Consider the following 23268-nt stretch of genomic DNA (forward strand, 5'->3'; position numbering starts at 1 on the left):
AAGAACTCTATGCGAAAGAAGTTATCTTGAACATATTAAAGAATGACAGTTGTATAGTATACATAGCACGTCTGTTACTCTGCGTAAATTCATTGTAACCAGTTTTCATTTTGTATCGACAACTTAAATTGTACTGATTTCCTAATTATATATTGGCGTAACGTCGTTGCAAGCGTGAAAATTTATGACGATGTTTAGTATTATAGGTGTAATTCTTTTATTAAGTGTCAAAAGTGTTGGCAGGCATTGGTGCATTTTGTTTTGAAAAATAAAACTTATATATATATATATATATATATATATATATATATATATATATATATATATATATATATATATATATATATATATGTGTGTGTGTGTGTGTGTGTGTGTGTGTGTGTGTGTGTGTGTGTGTGTGTGTGTGTATACGGTAGAAAAAGAAGTCGACAAACGTGCGAAAAAACACTAGTTTTACTAACGTTTCGGCAGGTGGGCCTGCCGAAACGTTAGTAAAACTAGTGTTTTTTCGCATGTTTGTCGACCTCTTTTTCTACCGCATTTTCCACCGGATCCATTGAGTTTCACCCCACCATATATATATATATATATATATATATATATATATATACACATTGTCACGGCTAACGGCCACGCAAGAGGACGACGAAGTGATGAGCATGGACAGCACCCACGGTTGCTCCGAAAAAGACGACGTCGAAGCGGCTGCTCCTTTGTCCTGTTAATACAGACCTTGTTTTTCCTGGTCACACCCGTGTCCTGCGTCCTGTTATTTTCACGTCGCGACATTGGTGGAGGTGCTGTACTTCTCCAACTGATGCTTAGGACACCTCCGCGCCCTGGCACTTCGAGTCCGCCACCGCAACCCGTTCCTGCAGTGGATACTCCTGTCCACCGCTACGGTCGCCGACAGCGAGGTCTTAGTTCCGAGGCAATCCCCCTCGAACTTCTCCAGCAACACACCGTGCCTGGAGAAATGGCTGCTGGAGGGCCTTCACAGCTTACTGTCGAGCAGCCTGAAATTCCCGAGACCTTTCACGGTGAGGTCTATCAAGACGTTGAGGACTGGTTAGCCCAGTATGAGCGAGTCGCCAAGGCCAACCGCTGGCCCACTGAACAAAAACTATCGCGCGTCTATGCTTTGGCAGACAGCGCTCGTACGTGGTACGAGAACCACGAGTCAACGCTGTCTTCGTGGGATGAATTTTGGCACCGAATTCTCGGGACAATCGCAAACACTGACCGCCGGGATTCTGCTCTGCAGCTCATCGAGACACGCATACAAAAACCGAACGAGAGCTTCGCAATGTTTGAGGAGGACATGACCCGCCTATTTGGGCGGGCTGACCGCGAGATGCCTGAAGGTAAAAAACTACGACATCTGATGAGGGGCGTCAAAGAAGAGCTGTTTGCCGGTCTACTACGCAACCCGCTAACAAGCGTAGCGAAATTTATCAAAGAGGCTACGACAATCGAGCGAGCACTGCAGCAACGGCGCCGATACCACAACCAACCAAACAATACATCTCCCAGCCTCTCAGCTTTGACTGCCAGCAGTGAGTGTTCTCTGCGGAGCTCATTCGTGAGGTCGTTCGTGAGGAGATCCGAAACCTCCTTGTGACTCCGCAAGAAAATACTGTGGCTTGCGTTGCAGAAGTTGTGCGGCAAGAACTCCGCCAGGCATTTTCGCTGCCCGAATCGCTTTCAGACCAGCGGTCTGTGAGCTACACACCAGCCGTCCATCAACCCCCTCCAGTGACGTACAAACACCACTGGCTTATCGCGACGTCAGCCAAGGGCCTTACAATGAGCCGTGGGCGCCAGCTTCCAATCTGCCACTGCCGTATCCACAGCCTAACGTACCTATGCAAACTTCGCCGATGTATACTCCACCGACATCTGCATCTTGGTCGTAAAGAATCCCCACCAGTCGACCATTGATTCGTAAGACGGACTTGTGGCGCACCGTCGACCACTTAGCTTCCATTGCGGAGAAGCCGGCCACGTTTTCCGCATTTGCCCATACCGCGACCATAGACATCAGAACTTTCTACAAATCTCCCTTCGTGCTTATTTCGATAACCACCTTAACAGCAGTGCAGGCCCGCAAGCACAGCAATCTGATGTGCCATATCGCCGACCCCGCTCTCCTTCACCTGCACTGAACTCGCCGCTGCAGCGCAGTTACTCCGAGGTGGTCCGGGGCAGATCCCCTAGCCCTCGTCAGGGAAACTAACAGCAGCGACCTTTGGGGAGAAGGTTGCCGCCCATCGATATGCTATCACACCCCCACCATCTTCACTATGACGCGATACGACGGGTGATACCACGGATCGTACGACGGACGACACCAAGGACGATACGACGCCACCGACATCAACGGAAATCGTAAGCGCCAATCTAGACATTTGTATAGACGGACGCTCAGTAACAGCGCTAGTAGATACTGGCGCGGACTTCTCTATTATCAGCCGTAAACTCCCCGACTGCCTAAAGAAAGTCAGAACAATATGGACGGGCCTGAATGTAAGAACCGAAGGGTATCAATTAGTAACGCCGACGGGCAAATGTACCGCTCGAATTAGTATCGACAGTTCTGATTTCGTCACTACTTTCGTAATTTTATCGGAGTGCTGCAAAGACCTGATTTCGGGCATGGACTTCCTGCGTGAATGAGGCGCCGTTATCAACATTCCTGAGAGATCGGTTACGTTTCGATGGGTGGCCCCAGGTCAAGTTTCGGATGGGCCCTGTACAGGCCAGCGACGTAAACCTTTGCGCGTCTTCGACGACGACGTGACCATCCCGCCGCGGTCGAGTGCACTCGTGGCTGTAACATGTGACACGTCGAGCAATTCTGAAAACATCGCTGAGCAAATTCGCAACACTGCTATTTAGCCATGGTTTATCTATCGCAAGAGGCGTCGTGAGCATAAAATGCGGACACACGCACGTCCTAGTTACGAACTTCAGTTCTGAATGCCGACATCTAACGAGGGGCATGGCAGTCGCGTACATGGAAGAGCTCGCCGAGATGACAGACGGGCTAACTCTTCAGAAAGACAATTCAACTGGTCTGCCCCCGTACCTCTATCTGTTGATATTGGCCCAAGTTTGCTGCTGGCGCAGAAGCCAAGTATCCTGCAGCTTATTAACCAGTTGGAAGATTGTTTCTCTTCAACGTCCAGGGTCCATCAAACGCCACTGACGAAACATCGAATTATAACGGACGACATGACCAGACCCATCAGGCAAAACCCGTACCGGGTAGCTCCACGGGAACGTGAAGTTATCGAAAACCAGGTGCGACAGATGCTTGAAGATGACGTTATTCAGCCGTCGAAAAGCCCTTGGGCTTCGCCGGTTGTATTAGTGAAGAAAAAAGATGGCACCTTACGTTTCTGCGTGGATAACCGCAAGCTGAATCAGGTGACAAAAAAAAAAAGACGACTACCCACTTCCGCGTATCGACGATTCACTCGATCGACTACGGCATGCGCATTATTTCTCGTCAATGAATCTAAGGAGTGGATATTGGCAGATAGAAGTCGATCAAAGAGACCGGGAGAAAACAGCTTTCGTAACATCTGATGGCCTTTTTTAATTTAAGGTACTTCCATTTGGCTTGTGCTCAGCACCAGCAACGTTTCAGCGGTTAATGGATACCGTACTATCAGGCCTCAAGTGGCAGACGTGCTTAGTGTATTTAAATGATGTCATTGTATTTTCTGCCACATTCCACGAACACGTCAGGCGACTGCACTCAGTACTTCAAGCTATCCGTTCCGCCAGACTAACACTTAAGCCAGAAAAATGCCACTTCAGCTTCGAAGAGCTTCTGTTCCTGGGGCATCTTGTCAGCAGTGAAGGTGTGCGGCCTGACCCTGAAAAAATAGCTGCCGTTACGAATTTTCCAGCGCCAACTGACAAAAAGGTGGTCAGATGGTTTTTAGGACTGTGTGCTTACTACCAACGCTTCATTGAGAACTTCTCGCGCATCGCCTCGCCTTTGACCCGCCTTACCAGAGAAGACGTCGCATTAATATAGAATGGAGAACAGCAAAAATCATTCGACGAGCTGCGGCAACGCCTTTAGAAGCCACCTGTCTTCGCACACTTTGATGATGACGCCCCGACAACAGTGCACACCAACGTTAGCATTGTCGGCTTAGGAGCTGTACTCGTGCAGTGGCAGGATGGCGCTGAACGAGTAATTGCTTACGCGAGCAGAACTCTTTCACGTGCGGAAGAAAATTATTCCACCACGGAAAAAGAGTGCCAGAAAAATATGTGGACCGCTATGAAATTTCACCCATATCTGTATGGTCGTCCTTTTAATGTTGTCAGCGACCATCACTCCCTCTGCTGGCTGACAAATTTAAAAGACCCTTTAGGATGGTTGGCGCGCTGGTGCCTGAAGCTTCAAGAATTTGACATGACGGTGGTCTACCGATCGGGGAAGCGACATTCAGACGCTGATTGCCTTTCTCGTGCACCATACGAACCTGTAAAGGCAGAAGATGACGATACAGCCTTTGTCGAAGTTGCAAACACGGCTACTGTCGCACAGCTGCAATGAGATGACCCGGAACCAGAACCCATATTTCGTTTTTTGGAGGGTCACACTTCAGCTGTACCTAGAGACTGTTTGCGAGAGGGCTTTCGTCATTTTGCTTGCGCAACGACGTCCTGTATAAGATGAACTTCACGTCACAGGGAAACGACTACTTGTCGTGCCAACATCTCTAAGAAGTGAAGTATTACAGGCATGCCACGATGAACCAACATCCGGCCATTTGGGTTACACGCGTACGCTGTGCAGAGTGAGGCAGAAATACTACTGGACAAGACTGGCGCCGACCGTTCAACACTATGTTCGGACGTGCCTTGATTGCCAGCGCAGAAAAGCCCCACCCGTCAAACTAGCAGGCCTCCTCCATCCTATTAATTGACGTATACCTGTTACTCCATGGATTCGCTCAAGTCGGAAGGGATCTCTTGGGCCCATTTCCCACCTCGTCGGCAGGTCACAGATGGATTATAGTAGCCACCGACTACCTCACTCGTTACGCCGAAACCAAGGCTCTGGAGAGGGGCACGGCAAATGAAGCAGACCGATTTTTCATGGAGAATGTGGTGCTGAGGCATGGCGCTCCATCAGTGGTAATAACTGACAGGGGAACTGCATTCGGAGCCGAACTATTACAGACGGTTTTAAGACTTAGTGGCACATCCTACCGGTGAACAACGGCGTATAGTCCTCAAGCGAATGGTCTTACGAAGCGTCTCAACAAGACACTTGCGGATATGCTTTGCATGTACGTCGATGTGGAGCACAAAAACTCGGACGAGATCTTGCGGTATGTCACGTTCGCCTATAACACGGCTCATCAAGAAACAACAAGAACAACGCCGTTCTGACTTCTTCATGGTCGTGAAGTCACCACTATGCTGGATGCTATGCTGCCACACGAGTTCGAAAACGTCGAGACGGATGTTGATTATATCACCAAGCTTGCCGAAGAAGCCCGACAACTTTCACGCCTATGTATTAGTCGCCAGCAGGACTACGACTCAAGACGGTACAACCTTCGTCACCGACTAGTCCCATACGAGCCAGGAGAGAAAGTTTGGATATGGACTCCTATTCGGCGCCGTGGCCTCTCAGAAAAACTCCTAAGACGGTACTTCGGGCCCTATAAAGTTATACGACGTCTCAGTGACATTAACTAGGAGATTTTTTCTGATACTGCACACTCATTAAGGCGTCAAATGTGTGCTCCAGATGTTGTGCACGTTGTCCGGATGAAACCTTATTTCTCCAGATGAACTCATGCGTTTCCAGCGAGTACGAACCACTTTGACTATAAAGCATCGGGACGATGCTTTCTCGAATGGGAGGCTAAGGTCACGGCTAAAGGCCGGGCAAGAGGACGACGAAGTCAGCTAGAGCTACGCTGGCAGCACCCACGGTTGCTCCGAAAAAGACGACGCCGAAGCGGCTGCTCCTTTGTCCTGTTATTACAGACCTTGTTTTTCCTGGTCGCACCCGTGTCCTGTTATTTTCACGTCGCGACAATATATATATATATATATATATATATATATATATATATATATATATATATATATATATATATATATATATATATATATATATATATATATATATATATATATATATATATATATATATATATATATATATATATATAAGGGAAACAAGTGTATACTTAAGGGCTCGTTTTTCGTGTTGCACACAATCTTGCCCACGGCAAGTTATCTTTTCACCCACTTTTCTTTCTTCATTTACATTACAACTGGCCTATTAACTTCCCCTATACCTATATATATATATATATATATATATATATATATATATATATATATTATATATATATAAAAGACAAGCGCCAGATCGTTCAGTTGTATCTGAGGTATCCGCGTGTTGTGGCGACGGTCAAAGTTCCTCTTCATACTTTCCCGGTATCGCTGATAGGCTTCCGAAGTTTTTCTTTTTTTCGCACAATTGCAGGTGGTCTGCAATGCAAAGTTCTTGATCAGCAGGAAGCACTGGTACCTTTCCGAAAGCTGCAAAATATGGGCTACAGCCGATGCTCACAGTGTGCGGCCGATTGTGATGAACGACAGCTGCCTCCGAGCAGCACTTCCATCCACCCTGAAAACCTGGATACATTGAAATGAACTGCTTCAAATCCCGAATGATTCTTTCAGCCATGCCGATTCCTGCAGGATGACACGGAGCGCAGCGTCGCAATACAACTCCTCGTTCCTTCGCCCAATCTTGCAAACGCTGACTGAGAAACGATGGCCCATTGTCTGATATTACTATTTTTGTATTCTTGAACATCTCTCGACTCAAAAGAGCGATCACACTATTTGCGTATTCCCTTCCCGGCCGTACAGCCACTATTCATGTGCACTGGTCTATTGCCACTAGGAAAGACTGCGTTCTTCTCACTCCTGCAGCCTTCTTCTTGAGCTCTGCGAAATCCAGATGAATGACTTCAAATGGTACGTCGGAATGTTGAGGCAAAACCATCTCGTCTGTTCTCTGAAGGTACTTGGCTTTGTGAACTTGACATTGATCACAAGACTGAGCATACCATTGAACGTCTTCTTTCATGTGTTTCCACTGGAAACGCTGATGAATCTTGTGATATGTCCTCCAAAAGCCGTCATGCCAACCTGAGTGCGGGGAGTCGTGATAGAGCTCCGAAATTCGAGGCACCATTGTTTCTGGCACTATAAACTTTCCATTATGGAACTTAAGTTCTTCAGTTCCCTCCCACAACAATGCTGCGTTGACATTTTTATGGTCAGGAATTACCGCAAGTCTTGAAGGCACATCTGCGTCCTTGAGGTGTTCTCCAGGCCTGTGGTGAACCATGAAAGTAAACTGCTGGAGTTCACTCACCCACCTAGCAATTTTTCCTCGAGGCTCGGCGAGGTTAAGGATATACGTTAAGGCTTGGTGATCCGTAAAGAGCTTGAAGCTCCTGCCATCCAGGTAAGGTCTAAAATAGCGTATGGCCATTAAGACTGCCAAGGCTTCCTTCTCTGTAGTAGTGTAGTTCAGTTGAGTTTTCGAAAAGGTGTGCGACTAGTACCCGACGCCTCTCTGTTGACGGCTCCCTGGAAAGTCGGTATCTCTCTGGTAAAGCACTGCGCCTGTGCCATAATAAGAAGCATCGGTGTTCAGTTCAAAGGGCAACTTGAAGTCTGGAAGAGTCAGGACCGGATCCGATGAAATAATGGTCACAAAGCTGTGATAAAAAGATTCACACTCTGCTGTCCACTGAAATGGCACATTCTTCTTAGTCGTTTCTGTGAGGCATTTGGTTTTGGTCGCATAACCTCTAATGAATGGTCGGAAATGCCCTGCAAGACCCAGAAATACCCGCAAAAAGTGCAAGTCTTATGGCTTCTGCAATTTTGTGATTCGTTCGACTGATTCCTGTTTTGTTGTCTTGGTTTGGCCTTCAAATACTCTTCCAAGAAACACCACTTTACTTTGGAAAAACTCACTCTTCTTGTCATTAATTTTGAGCTCGGCGTCACAAAGTGCTTGATATACACTAGCCAGATGGTTTGAGTGCTCTTCCCCGTTGCGGGAGTATAATAATATATCGTCTATGTAGACGTTACAAAACTTCCCGATAAACGGTCGCAAGACGTCGTTCATCATTTTCAGGAACCAAGCGGGTGAGTTCTTCCATCCAAATGGAAGTCGGTTATACTCATAGATGTCAAAGGGCGTGATGAAGGCAGAATATTTCTTGCACTTTTCACAAATCGGAACTTTCCAAAATCCTTTACATAGGTCAATGCACGAGAAAACTCTGCAGCCACCCGTGTCATCTATGATAGAGTCTATACGTGGCATAGGAAACGGAAAAAGCTCAGTCTGCTTATTAATTTGTCTGTAGTCCGTGTAGAGTCAAAGACTTCCATCTTTTTTTGGTGCAATGGTGATGGGTGAAGCGAACGTAGACGCGGATGGACGGATAATCTGCGCATCCAACATCTTTTGAATCTCGTTCTGAAGCCACACTTTCTTCTCTCGTGACATATTATAGGGCTTTTTTTTTCACCACCGTCGTATCACTGAGCTGGAATGGAACCTCAAACTTCGTAGTTGCTGTAGGATATCCTTTCAGGCACAGCAATTCCGGGTAAAGCGCCCTAACATCTTGACCTGACGATGGTTTCCGCGGAGTCCGTGAAGGCGGAACCGCAGCGTTGATAGCGCGGCGCTTTTCTTCTGTGGTAATTTCGCCTGTCCAGTAGATATTAAGGCGAAGTGCACTGATGGCTGGACGTGAAAGCACTAGTTCATACGGAACTCCGTCGAGTACCAGGGCTTGCGCAGTGACAGTGTTGCCGAGACACGATATGGTTATACAAGTCCATTTATCGTAGACATCTCGTCTTCCATCATATTAGTGTACTTCTACTGGTCTTCCCTCTTTTACTTTCGCCCTCTCAACAATATTTGCGTTAATAACCATGACGCTTGCTCTGCTGTCTACTAACGCACTCCGTTCCTTTCCATCGACACGAACAGATATATACAATAGACTTGTATGAGACAAATAAACAGCTTCTCTTGATGTCGTCGGATGGAAGCCGAGACCCTCTATATTTAGTTTTTTGTTACGTCATCTAGCTCTTCGCCTCAGTCTGAGCCTCCCTGTGCGGTTAAAATAGATACGGGTGTTGCAGTAGGTCTCCAGCTTGCAAGCGGGCGTCGTTCCTCAGCTCGTGTGGCCCCGGTATTCCTTGCAGCAGGTGTCATGGGTTGACGCTGGGTTCCTAGGTCCTGGAGGTAGAGGTCTCGCATTCCCTGCAGAAGTTCTTCGACCATCTTGGGTCCTCGCATTTGTATTTTCTTCTGGAGGTCCGGACTTAAACCATGAATGTTTTAAGTCCGGACCTCAGACGGAACCACAGACGTCTCAGGCAAGGACTACAAGCTGGATCCCAGTGTATACCTGCGCCCCCCAGGACGAGTGTCGGCTCGTACCAATCACTCATTTTCTGTCCAAGCTTATGTACCGTGGGTGGATGTATTTAAGTTTTCATTTCTGGTGCGATCTATTGTTGACTGGAATGCGCTTCCTCCTGAGGTACTTACAGGATGTAGATCCTCACAGGATTTTCAACGACGGCTGGACTTGTTTTTTGCCTAACATTGTTTGTGTATTGTTCACCTGTTCACCTCCCACCTCTGCTACAGCCCGCAAGGGCTAGCAGTATTGTAAATAATTAGTCCGCCAGCTGTAGCAAGCGCCTTTTCTCATAAAAAAATCTGAGTGCAGATACAGACCTGTATTTGAACGTGATTGCTTTGTCTTATAGCAACACCTTGTTCTCGCTGAAGGAGCTCAGAAAGCTTGCTTCCCACTCTATCCATGGTTTGTTGCTGTGAGTGTTGAGACGCCATTCGTACCAACTCTTTGCTATGCCCGATAGGAATAGTCGCATGTTTTTCACTTTATCTTCGTCGCTTTGCCAGTAGTTTTCATCGCATGCATACTCGTAAAACGTGAGCCAGGACTCGGGACTACTAGACTCTCCGTCAAACATGTCTGGCTTCATGTGTTCGTGACTCGGTCTGCTTAATCTTTCTGTCGCGTTTACAAGCAAGCGCATTAAATCATTTTGCTGCCCATTCTGTTCTTCATGCAGTTCAAGAAACTTGTTGATCAGCTCGACGGAACTGTCAGGCGAAGCAGCGGTAGCAGGCTTCGCGTCGTTTCTTACTGGAGTCAGCACGAAATTCTCATAGTCCTGAAGTTTCATATTGATCCTCACCGTTCTTTTAGCAAGTAAATGGTCTGGAGTGAGCTTCATTTTAGTGCTTATATAGGAAACAAATGCGTCAGTTCTCACTGCTTCCGGAAGTGCTAGTTCCTCTTCATCTTGAGGCGTTGCAGTCAAGATCCGGATGCCACCGCGTTGATTTGCTCCAATGGTGAAGTCCACCCACATCTTGCATGTCCGCACAGAAAGTATACGCGGCTGCGCTTGTTTGTAATAATACACAGTACTAGGCTGGGGTGTCAGCCATCTTTATTTCTAACCTCTTCTTCCTCCTCGTTTCCCTCTAACTCTGCCTCACACACACACACACACACACACACACACACACACACACACACACACACACACACACACACACACACACACACACACACACACACACACACACACACACACACACACACACACACACACACACACACACACACATATATATATATATATATTCACAAGTACATGCATTTAAGTCGAATGTCACCACGCCCTGAACAATATCCATGCAATGCTCCTTAGAATAGCCGCTATTTTTACGCCGTGCATTTTTTGTCCAACTACGTTAGGCTTGAACTAGTTTTAACGCCTCATATTGTAGCAAAGGTGAAATTTATAGTGTGCATTAGTACAGAGGCACGCTATATTCAGCTTCGCCAACTGTAAACGTTCGGCGCAGGGCTACCCAGGATTTTTTTTTTTTTTTTGGAGGGGAGGGGAGTGCAGCAGAACGACTAACTTTGTCAATTGGTGGTCGCTGTGAATACGTGTAAATATTTTAGTATACCTTGAAAAGTTAAATTACGAAAACATTTCTTGGTGTAGGGGGTTCAGATTCCCTTCCTCGCCCCTCTACTTACGGCCTCCTGGTTCTGCGTGTGTTTGACACGGTATTTTTTTATCCCACAGCTTTCTGAGCGCAGCTAACTTCCAATAAATTGATTCAGTTATTCTTAATATTGTAGACGCCTGCTCAACGAAGAAAGAGATGAGAGAAGAAATCAGACTAAGACACGCCCTTTCTAAATAATTTTCGATCTCTCACAAGGACTTTTATGGAGCTCTAATTCAGTAGATTGGCGTGTCTTACTTCAAGGGTGGACATCATGTGCTAGACATGAAGGATGGGCAGGTACGAAGAAATCTGTATCAAAACGCGCACCGGAGAAGCCCGAGCGCATAGCAGTTCTTGCGCGCGGTGCATGGCTCTTTCAGTACTATTCTACTACAGTGCTGCTGCAGCGGGCAAAGCGGAAGCCATCAGGTGGCGAGGCGTGGTCACGCCACTCGACACTTCCAGTACATTCTAGCGGCGGCGCGCAGCCAATTTTCGTCGGCGTCGGCGGCGCAGAAACCGAAACTGAAAATTCAAAAGGCTCTTCTGCCACAGCTTACTGAATTGGTTGAAATTCTGGAATTTTCATCCAAATAGCATAAATGACACTTCACAGATGTGTCGACATCACGATGAATGCAAGGCGTCTTGTAAATTAGTTTATATTTCGCTTTCATAAAAAATAACGCTTATTTCAATCTATACCCATGTTCTACCATGAATGTACAGCACTTTGCTTGTTTTTTTTTTTAATTTAAGATGCAGCAGTTTGTTGCTGTTGTTGGCTACGTCATACTTTATGAAACCTTCTTTCATTGAACAATGAGCAAGCAGTGACGCACGTCACTGAGTTCGCTTCTTCCAAATCGGATTTTGATTGATTGATATGTGGGGTTTAACGTCCCAAAACCACCATATGATTATGAGAGACGCCGTAGTGGAGGGCTCCGGAAATTTCGACCAACTGGGTTTCTTTAACGTGCACCCAAATCTGAGCACACGGGCCTACAACATTTCCGCCTCCATCGGAAATAAATCGGATTTTACTTTAACATTGTACGCTGCCCGAAAAAAAAAAGAAGCACCTCTGCTTCGAGTTTTCTTATTGCGATTGCATGAAACCGCTTTTTTCAGTATCTGTCATGCCTTGAACGTAACTTTGCTTAAACAAATCAAAATACCTACTTTTCACAATGTGAGAATCTTTTATACAGCGGTATAGGATGCGGAAGAAAACAAATCTGCACATTCATTCAACTAGTCCCCAGCGCAGTGTTGAATGAATGAAATGTAGACATGAGCGTGGGCGAGGCGGGTGGTGAAAAAAGGACACTTGACCCCTTCAAGCTGCCCCAGCACTTGCTACCCACTCTAGTGACACAAACACGACCCGCTCCCTCAGCCGTGACGCAAGTTGAAAAAACGGTTTACATCCCCCCAAGACAAAAAACCTGTCGATGATCATATGTGCAGATGAGAGCAAATCCAATATTTGCTCAGATACCCAGCCCATATTGGTCACGAGCTGGACGACCGTTAACCACGCCTGCAGAGAACCTTGACTCCCGGACCTGTGTGTTTGGTCAAGGGACGGGGACACCCCTTGAGAGTGGGCCCCATTAAAATGTCTCTTAAAAACCGTCACAAAAAAGAATGCTTGATAAGTATGTATAAAACATTCAGCTTTTCAATGCTTTTTTGTAGCGTGTACACGTGCTCAATACCCATCAGGTGTGTGAGACAATTGAAATAGCAACTGCCTCCCTCGACTGGTTCTGGAAAAGACTAAATAGAAGAATGCAATTACTAGGGCTGGGAACCTATGTTCGTTTATATATTTGATTTCTAGGCACGAGTTAAATTCTTATATAAACAAAAGTAAAACCTGCAATATATTTTTAAAAGGCTGCTATTGCAAAATGTGTGTTGCAAGACGTGATTTTTCTAGACTTACGCCTCTGAAAGGCCCATCTGGTGTCACAAACTTGCAAGTGTCCTCCCTTTTCTCCACGACATCTCCCGATCACCCCCCGCCCCCTAATAAAAGGCACCAGTGTAGGCTTCCGTAGGCCTCCGTGATTGCCTACTAGCACGTGGCGGGCCATTTCGGTGGCTAGGACCAACAGTGCCGATTTCGAGATGCTTTATTGAAGGTGCTGAAGGATCAAGAAAAGGCCGATTGTTGTAAATTTCTTGAGAGTTCAGTGATAGTTTCTTTGTGAATACCGTGGATTATTGAACCTCGCTTTGTGCATAATGTTCCCATGAAAAAAAAACGGTTTCATCCTGTGTCACTGCAGAGTCAGAAGCCATCACACGTGCAGGCATAATTAAGCTTCTATACAACATTGCTAAGGTTCAGTACATTTGTACAAATAATTCTCGTTAATTGAACATTTTGAGTATAATCCTTGCTTGGGTTAGTATGTGTGAAACATAAATTTGAGATTTAAAAGTTCTCATTGTGGGTTTCTGCAACAGACACATTGATTAAAACTGATGTTCTAGAGTTAGGGCAGAGGTAGCATTCGTTATGTTTTTTTTTAGGTTATGGTAACGGTAATGCGTTACCTTTTTCATGTATATATATAACGTGGAGCCGTGAAACGTTCCCTTTTTTATTAGAGTGACGAGTGAAGTATTTAGTTACTTTTTACTGTAACGGATACAACACTAAATAGACTTACAGTAGTGATGTTGGCCCACACCGTGAGTTGCTGTGGTCTATAGGCTGGCTGTAATCATTACATGGATATATTCCTTTCCCACAGCACGTGATAGGGAAGGGTCACTCGACCATTGAGGATCTCTACCTTTGAGGAATACACAACAGCTGCTTAATGATATGCATATCATCCCACCGAAGCGGGCACTTCGTTTCGCTAAAATTTACCGTCAACGTGAGTGCTGTCGTCACGCCGTATCTTTTAGGTAGAAATTTAGCCTACTCAAAATACCCAAAGACGTCGATCCACCTTGCAACGCGTGGCTACCCGCTGATGGTTCTGTATGAAAATGACATCCACATTGAAACATGTTGCATTTGCTGAAATTTTATCGCAACATTATTATACTGCCACGCTCGCTTGTATTTTAATGTCACTGTCTTACGCAAAGGCACCACCGTAGTGTTTCAGTAGCTAAGGTACTCGGCTGCCGACACACAGGTCGCGGGATCAAATCCCGCCTGCGGCGGCTTTATTTTCGATACAGGCGAAAATGCTGTAGGCCCATGTGCTGAGATTCGGATGCATGTTAAAGAACCCCAGGTTGTCAAAATTGTTGGAGTCCTCCACTATGGCGTGGTGAGTTTGAAACGTTAAAGACCACATATTAATCAATTGCCTTGCGCAAAGCCCGCTTGGCTGTCTGCGAAAACTCTATAGATTATTTTATAATCTTCTGATAATCTTGAGACACCTACAATATGGATGATGTTCGATGCCACGTGTATAAATGGCGACGTACCTTTGCGCAAATCATATTACCAACGACCAGTTCGTTGATTACCGCTATCTGCGTAAAGCATGAATTTCTAGTACTTTGCACTTTCCTAGGCACATGTTCACTCAATAAAAAGTGTCGTTTTGAGCAACCCACGTACCATCTTCTTTGAAATCGCAACCACGTGGCAATACCACAAATGAAATGAGAACGCTGAATTGATTGATACAAAGCAGTGAGATGGGGCTTAAGTGCACGCCCAAGTTTTATTTGAGATGCGTATACCACAAGATATTTTCTTCTATAAAACCAATATGATGCGGATTTGTTAAATTACTGTGAAGTTTAATGTCAAGAAAGAAAGAACACCAACTTGGAAAGAGACAGTGGTGACGAAAAGTGATAGGTATCGATGTAAAGTTTGAACGGTCATTCCACGCCAAACGTTCAAGGCGTTTTGGCGACTATCTCAGGTGTATGCGAAAAATGTCGGGCTGATTTACTCCATTGAAAGCAGTCTACTGCGAAAATGTTTTGCAGCAAAAAATATTTTGGGTCACGTATATGTTACCGAAATTCCGTTTATAGGCTAGACCCTAAATCGAGTCCTAGGATAAAAGCACATATACTGAGCGAGTCTATGTGGGCTCCATTTATTTTGCCGACCTATGGTTCCGAACATTTACAACCTCCTACGATGGCATGCCTTGTCGTATTGACGTTCCGGCTTGTAAAGCCGAAAATTTTATTTTTCAAATGATAAAACTGTTCATATCTCCCTCCTCCCCGGAACTCGTTCTAGAGTTGTTCCTTCGATAAAAACCAGTCATATATCTTTAAAAAATGCTTGGATATGAACTATTCATAACTCTCATTTAAGGATGTGAAAATGAAATGACCGTCACTAAATGACTGATGAAGGGAAATATTAACACTAAAAAGCATAGTAAACGTGACTAAAAAGGTAATTCTACACACAAACAATTTAACCTGAACTAATGATGTCACCACACATCTAAAACCTCATCCAATGTATAATGCATACCTGAGCGGCTCAGTTATTCGAGCGCTTTTTTAAGTGAAATTTGGTGAGGAGTTAATACCGTTCATGGTAGGCTATTTTTTAAATACAACGTTTGAATATCTAACGAAGCATTAGGAAAATATTTCCGTGAAACCCGTATTTTTTTGGTGATGTAATTGAGGATTTTATGCATTGTGCTGGCACGAAGTTTAATGTAGGTGATGTGTTTATAGAGTACACCGTTCGGTGACTGTGGTGAAATAGAAACAGCAATTTATGTTAATTCATGCTACAAAACTCATATGACCTGCTCCCAGAGAACAGAAGAATGCATAACGAAGTGCGTTACAAACGAAAGGAAGAATTAAATATTTCTGTGTCTTCTAATGTTGTTTCTGTAGTCCAATCTACAAACGTTCGTATGAAACGAGCATGTCGGTACGAAGGCATGCAATTGGGTTCTGCAGCAAGTTGTGACACATATCCCACTCCAGGTCACCTTTATTACGTGACATCAGAATCCACACTGAGCTTGATCTATGATTATGTACCTAATCAACGGAGAATAAGTGCTAAGCTCTGGATTCATTATTAATGTGGCTTAAAAGACGAGAAAGCAGCACGATTCGCGAGCAATCGAGCACCCGTTCTCTCTCTCTATTGCGTTGAACTGCTTGTGCCTTCAGATGCCACTTCAGTTTTTTTCTTCAATAATTGTGGCGATTAGGAAAGTTGTAAGCGCCAAGCAAGACGTTAACAAAAACGAGAGAGACAGGACGGGTTCTTGTGAACGTCGTGTGGAAGCATTAGTTCGCGCTCAAAATTTCGCAATAGCAATGCGCCGTCTGGCTGGATTTCAAGTTTTGTTAAAATGTAGTGATGACACAGACAATGGGCTTTTGTCATGTCATTAGCTACGAATTAAACAGCGGCTGCGTAATTTAGGGTACCGTGAAAATTGTCGCGGCCTTCTTTCAAGAAGGAAGGAGGCAGAAACACACCGTTCATGCCATACGTGATCTTTCATCACTCGTGGAAATAAATTTATTCAAGCTGTAATGTGGTCAAAGAATTTTGTTACTTCTCGGCAGAGAGGCTTTAAATTCTCGAGTCTCTTTATGAAATATTGCTGCCATCTTTTTTCAGCAGGCCTGCAATTCTGTTGTACCGACACAACATAGCAACGCTCGTGTTTTTGTAGATTCTTTTTTTTCATTCCCATTCAAACAATTTTCCATTCATAGAAGTGTTTATGTTTATAAGAAGGAAAAGAAGAGAAAAGTGAGCCCCGTAACTGTCTGCATCAAGGTGCGACACCTCAACAGTAGCTCACAAGGGATGGGAGTGAGGAGGAATTAAAATGATAAGAATAAAGGTGTAGAGAGAGAGAAAGAGGCGTGAGTTGGTGAGCAGAGAGCGACGACATATCGAGGGGATAGGAGAGATAGGAAAGATGGAAACACGGTCACATGAGTCCGAGGACGGGGCACCACTTGCGAGAGCTTTTGTCGGCGTCAGGAGATGGCGTAGGGCAAGTCCAGTCAGCCAGAGCTATGCTGACGTCGGAGATCGCGAGGGCAAAACCATCTTTGAAGCGCGTAAAAACTTCCTGTCGTCCATCACCCGTTGTTGCGTTCGTCCAGTCCACATTGCAAAAGGCTCGATGGCAAAGTCGTTTTCCACGCTCAGGTTTCTCGTACCGAAGCTTTCGCGCTCTTTGTTCACCTCAAGGAATGCAGAAAGACTACAAAACAACGCAACAAGCTCTACACCGTGCCGTCGGGACTGCTATGGGGCAAACATGTTGCGAGTGGTTTCGCAGTGTTCTGCCATTGTGCTCTGTTCACTGTACTCAAAATGGGTCCACATGCGGCGTCGTTGCTGCGCCACTGGTGTCGTGTTTCCTATGTTTTTTCTTATACACAGTGTTCTGCGCATAAATGCCTTTGTGCAGCCGCTGGTGCCGAGGTCACGGATTACGTTTTTCCTTCCTTCCTTCCGCAGCTGTGGTGACGATTGGTGGTTAGATTATCGGTTATTTCTTTATTTATGATAGTTTTCTTGTTTAGCTAGCTTTCTGTACTCTTGCCCAAGAAAGGTGATCTAGAACATTTTTTTCTCGTGGGAATGACCATAGGTATCTGCGTACGTGGTTGCAGCTCCTCATTTCCAAGTCGTACGACTCGGACTGCCCTGCCAACGGCCCCTATTTTCTTTCTGCTCTAGCAGCCATGGCCGTCACGTTCTTCCAAACCTTCTCGTCCTACCCACTTCTAACTCTTTTCTCCACTCCCCCACCCTCCCTTCAAGTGACTGAGCTGTGGTCTCGCAAGGAAAGATAGTGTCTTTTTCCTTTTCTTCAACCCCAGATTCATCCATTCAGGGGGAGCTTGCATGCAGTAACTGGTTTGGAAAGCAGGTAAGGTTCGCGGAAACTCACCTCACACTGAGCTGCCGAGCACAAAACAAAGCTTAGCCGAGAGTAATGAGAAGGCAAGGAGATTACACACTAAGATGAAAAGAGAAGATATTTTGCCTAATGGAGTATTGCGAAAGCCACTGGGGCAACCTTTTCCTTTACCACCATCCCCGCTTCTTGTCGTACATTGAAGTAATGAGGAAAATCCAACCAAAATATATTTAAAAAAAAGCGACGTTTTAAAGGCAATCTCACATACCTGAGGAAGAAGCCGGAGCAGCTTCGAAACATCGTTTTTTTTTTCCTTAAATATATTTTGGTTCGAGTTCTTATTCCTTCAGTTTCTATCCAAAACAGCCAAACTTGTGTCCAATGTTCACCTTTGATTCCAGTCGCAAATTATATCCTCGCTGCTCTGACAAACCCCCTCACAACGAGACATTTAGACAAGGAATGACAGGTGCGCAACCGTAAACAGTCCCTCTTCCTTCTTGGGCGCTTATAGCTCTCGTGTGCGTGTGTGTGCGGGGGGTATAGAGAAGAGTACTGACGGAAAAAAATGTTGCGTCTTGTTTTGTTTTTGTATTTTTGCAGCAGGAAGCTAACGACCTAGTCATTATTTTATTTTTGAGGAAGCAGCATACAATACAACACAATCATGCCCACCAAAAAGACACAAACACAGGCGCTGTATTGCATGTGATGAGGTATTGTCGAAAGACAGCTTATGTAGGATAACAAATACATGTGCACTAACACCAGAGCATACAATAAAGACAAGTTTTTTTTTTCAGTGCTTTGCAGGAACTTGATGAATGATGAACCATGAATGCACCTTACCTGATTCGAAACTCGGGACAGGTAACAAACAGACTTTTTAAAGAACGCGACCTTGTCAAGTCATGGTTCTCAGATTTTCTGTTGCAAAAATTTTATATTACAGCATTCCGTACAATGACCAAATTCCAAACGTGCGCGAATGTATTGACCAGCATAGTACCACCAAATTTCAAAATAGCACAGGTATTTACAGCAGCCGATTCATGTGGTACTCATTGTATTTAGTGCTATCAGCACGCATGTGCCTCTCGCGGAAATTGCATGTTACGTTAAATTTCTCTTTAATAATATTATGTAGAGGCACGGGAAATAACTTGTCTTTGTATGTTGAAAGCTTATATATATATATATATATATATATATATATATATATATATATATATATATATATATATATATATATATATATATATATATATATATATATATATTTCTTGAAAGTCTTCCTGGATTCCGGTCGAATTATAAGTCACCAGAAGAAGTGAACGAGCAAACGAAAAACGATGCTTTATTGCCAACGTTACGGCCGGGGACCAGCCTTCGTCAGGGCATACGCGTATGCCCTGACGAATGCCGGTCCCCGGCCGTAACGTTGGCAATAAAGCATCGTTTCTCGTTCGCTTCTTCTGGTGACTTTATATATATATATATATATATATATTATATATATATATATATATATATATATATATATATATATATATATATATATATATATATATATATATATATATATATATATATATATATATATATATATATATATATATATATATATATATATGCCCACCTAAAAAGACACAAACACAGGCGCTGTATTGCATGTGATGAGGTATTGTCGAAAGACAGCTTATGTAGGATAACAAGTACATGTGCACCAACACCAGAGCATACGATAAAGACAAGATATAATATATATATCATTTATATCCTCCGTGAGCGGTCACAACGTGGTTTATTTCGACTTTTTGGCCTAGAGTCTGGCCTTCATCAGGATTAAAGGCAGTTTGTTAGGGCTCAGCTTTATACAATCTCAAATCAGAGAAAACGAAAGAGGAAAAAGACAGAAAAAAAGAAAAAAAAGAAAAGGAAAAGAAGATAAAAAGGAAAAAGAAAAAAATGATAAAAAGAATATAAGGTGGACTCCCCTCGGGCGCCCGCCTTCCGCTCTCCCTTCCACCTCCCCCTTCATCTCTCTCCCCTTTCTCCCCTTCATGGAGTGGCTATTAAAAGAGAAAAGAAGAGAAAAGCGAGCCCCGTTATTGTCTGCTTCAATGAGCGACACCGCCACAGTAGCTCACGAGGGATGGGGGTGAGGAGGGATAAAAAAGATAGGAGTAAAGATGTGGGAAAGCCGAAGAAGGAGAAGAGAAGAAGAGACGTGTGGTGGTAAGCCACAGCGAACGAGGACAAACCGAGGGGATAGAAGAGATAGGAAAGATGGAGCACGGTCACTGGAGTCCGAGGACGGGGCGCACCTGCGAGAGCTCCTTTCGGCGTCGGTGGATGGCGTAGAACAAGTCCAGTAAGTCAGAGCTGCACTGTCGTCGGAGGTGGAAGGTCGTCGGCGGCAGGAGATGACGTAGGGCGAGCCCAGTCGGCCAGAGCCACGATGACGCGGGAGATCGCAAGCACGCGGAGCGCGCGGGCGCACGACCGGTCGGCCCGAAATCCAGCAAGCGAGTCTTCTCCCCTTCACCTTTCTGATGTCAATGGTCTGTGTATGCTTACTTTCACTAACGCATTCTTCCTGACCAGACGGCGCCTCCTGGCACTGGTGGTTCGGTGTGGGGCAAAAAAGAGCTTTCTTGGGAAATTCTAAGCCTTTAACTACTCGGAGCCCCGTCAACATTTCGTCGTAGAAAGAGGGGTGCCGCGTATTGCGGTAGAGGCTGGTAAGGGGGCGCAATACGCGGCACCCCTCTTTCTACGACGAAATTTTGACGGGGCGCCGAGTAGTTAAAAGCTTAAAACTTCCTAAAATGCCCGCTTACCAGCCTCTGCCGCAAAACACGGCACCCCTCTTCTTACGACGAAATGTTGACGGTGCTCTGAGTAGTTAAAGGCTTGGAACTTCCCAAGAAAGCTCTTCTTTGCCCACACCGAACCACCAGTGCCAGGAGGCGCCGTCTGGTCAGGAAGAATGCGTTAGTGAAAGGAAGCATACACAGACCATTGACATCAGAAAGGTGAAGGGGAGAAAGGGGAGAGAGATGAAGGGGGAGGTGGAAGGGAGAGCGGAAGGCGGGCGCCCGAGGGGAGTCCACCTTATATTCTTTTTCTCTTTTTTTCTTTTTCTCTTCTTTTTCTTGTCTTCTTTTTTCTTTTTTTCTGTCTTTTCCTCTTTCTTTTCCCTCTGATTTGAGATTGTATAAAGCTGAGCACCAACAAACTGTACCTTTAATTCTGATGAAGGCCAGACTCTAGGCCAAAACGTCGAAATAAACCACGTTGTGACCGCTCACGGAGAATCTACTGGACTATATGCAACGCTACGGCCACTCAACCACCATGCCTATGCCTATATATATATATATATATATATATATATATATATATATATATATATATATATATATATATATATATATATATATATATATATATATATATATATATATGTATATATATATATATATATATATATATATATATATATATATATATATATATATATATATATATATATATATATATACCTATGCCTATATATATATATATATATATATATATATATTGTTACGGCGTTTATTAGACGATTAGCCGACACACAGCGAGCATACACCATGGCGACCGTCAATGCGGGGACCAACTCTCTGCAGGAGCTGCTGCTCTTTTTACGAAAAGACCGACCCATTAGAAGGCGCTAGAGAGGACGACCCACTGTTCGAAGGCTTCGCCACAGCTACCCCGAGTACGAAGAGGGAGCCGCCTGGCGACCTAACAGCTGGTTACTATGAGCGGGTTGGGGTAGGCCTTGAGGCGTTCGACGTTGACAATGTCGCGCCCTCGACGGCGAATGTCTGAAGATGGTTCGATGGGTTCGATCAAAAAGTTTACAGGGGAAGTGCGTTCAACGACACGGTATGGACCTTCGTATTTGGGCAATAGTTTTGAAGATAGGCCAGTTGCAGTGGTAGGGATCGAGAGCCAGACGAGCGCTCCAGGGAGGAACGTGGGCGCAGTAGTGCTGGCGTCAGCGCGAATGCCTTTTTGCCGCTCTTGATCATGCGCAGTAAAGGTCTTTGCAAGCTCTCGACACTCTTCAGCAAGCTTGGCTGTAGCATAAATAGGCGCCCACTCGGACGGATCCGGCTTCAGTACGGAAGTATCGTGTCGATGGTGTGCGACGGGTGCTTTCCATGTGATAAAAGAAAGGTGAAAAGCCAGTAGTGCTCTGAAGAGCGGTATTATATGCGTAGGTGACGAAGGGTCGAATGGCATCCCAATTTGTGTGATCGGCGGCGACGTACTTGGAGAGCATGTCGCCGAGCGTATGGTTGAACCGTTCGGTGAGTCCATTCGTCTGCGGGTGGTAAGCAGCAGTTTTGCGGTGAACAGCATTGCACTCTTTGAGAATGACTTCGACGACTTCAAACAGGAAGACGCGGCCTCGATCACTGAGCAGTTCCTGAGGTGGACCGTGTCGCGGCATGAATCGTTGGAGCAGGAAGGAGGCCACATCGCTCGCTGTAGCCGCGGGAAGAGCGGCAGTTTCGGCGTATCGCGTGAGGTGGTCCACAGCGACAATGGCCCAGCGGTTACCAGGTGATGTTAGTAGAAGTGGCCCATACAAATCAATGCCAACGTGCCGAACTGGCCTGGCAGGGCAAGGTAGAGGTTGCAGACCTTCCGGCGACAGGTGCGTTGAAGTTTTGCGGCGCTGACAATCTGTGCAGGAGCGAACGAATTTCTGCACGTAGCGTTACATGCCGCGCCAAAAGTACCGTTGGTGAATGCGGTGGTAAGTCTTCGATACCCCGGAGTGCGCACATTGCGGATTAGAGTGAAAAAGTTCGCATATGTCAGATCACAGACTGCGGGGTATGACTAGTAGCCACTGCCGGTCGTCACCATTTTAATTGCGTCGGTGGAGGAGGTCGTCGCGAACGGCGAAATGGTGGGCTTGACGACGCAACGTGCGAGTGGATGGAGTGGGTGGATCAGTCAGCAAGTCTATCAGTGAGGCAATCCATTGATACTTGCACTGTTCAGTAGCAACGACATGAATGCTATTGGAAGAAATGGCAAGGTGAGACGCTGAGTTGTGGGCATTGTCGTCAGGCAAGGGAGAGCGCGACAGGGCGTCGGCGTCAGCATGTTGCCTTCCGTTGCGGTACAGCACGCGGATGTCGTAGTCTTGCAGGC

Source organism: Rhipicephalus microplus, chromosome X, assembly GCF_043290135.1.
Source record: "Rhipicephalus microplus isolate Deutch F79 chromosome X, USDA_Rmic, whole genome shotgun sequence".
In the NCBI taxonomy this organism is placed as follows: Eukaryota; Metazoa; Arthropoda; class Arachnida; order Ixodida; family Ixodidae; genus Rhipicephalus; species Rhipicephalus microplus.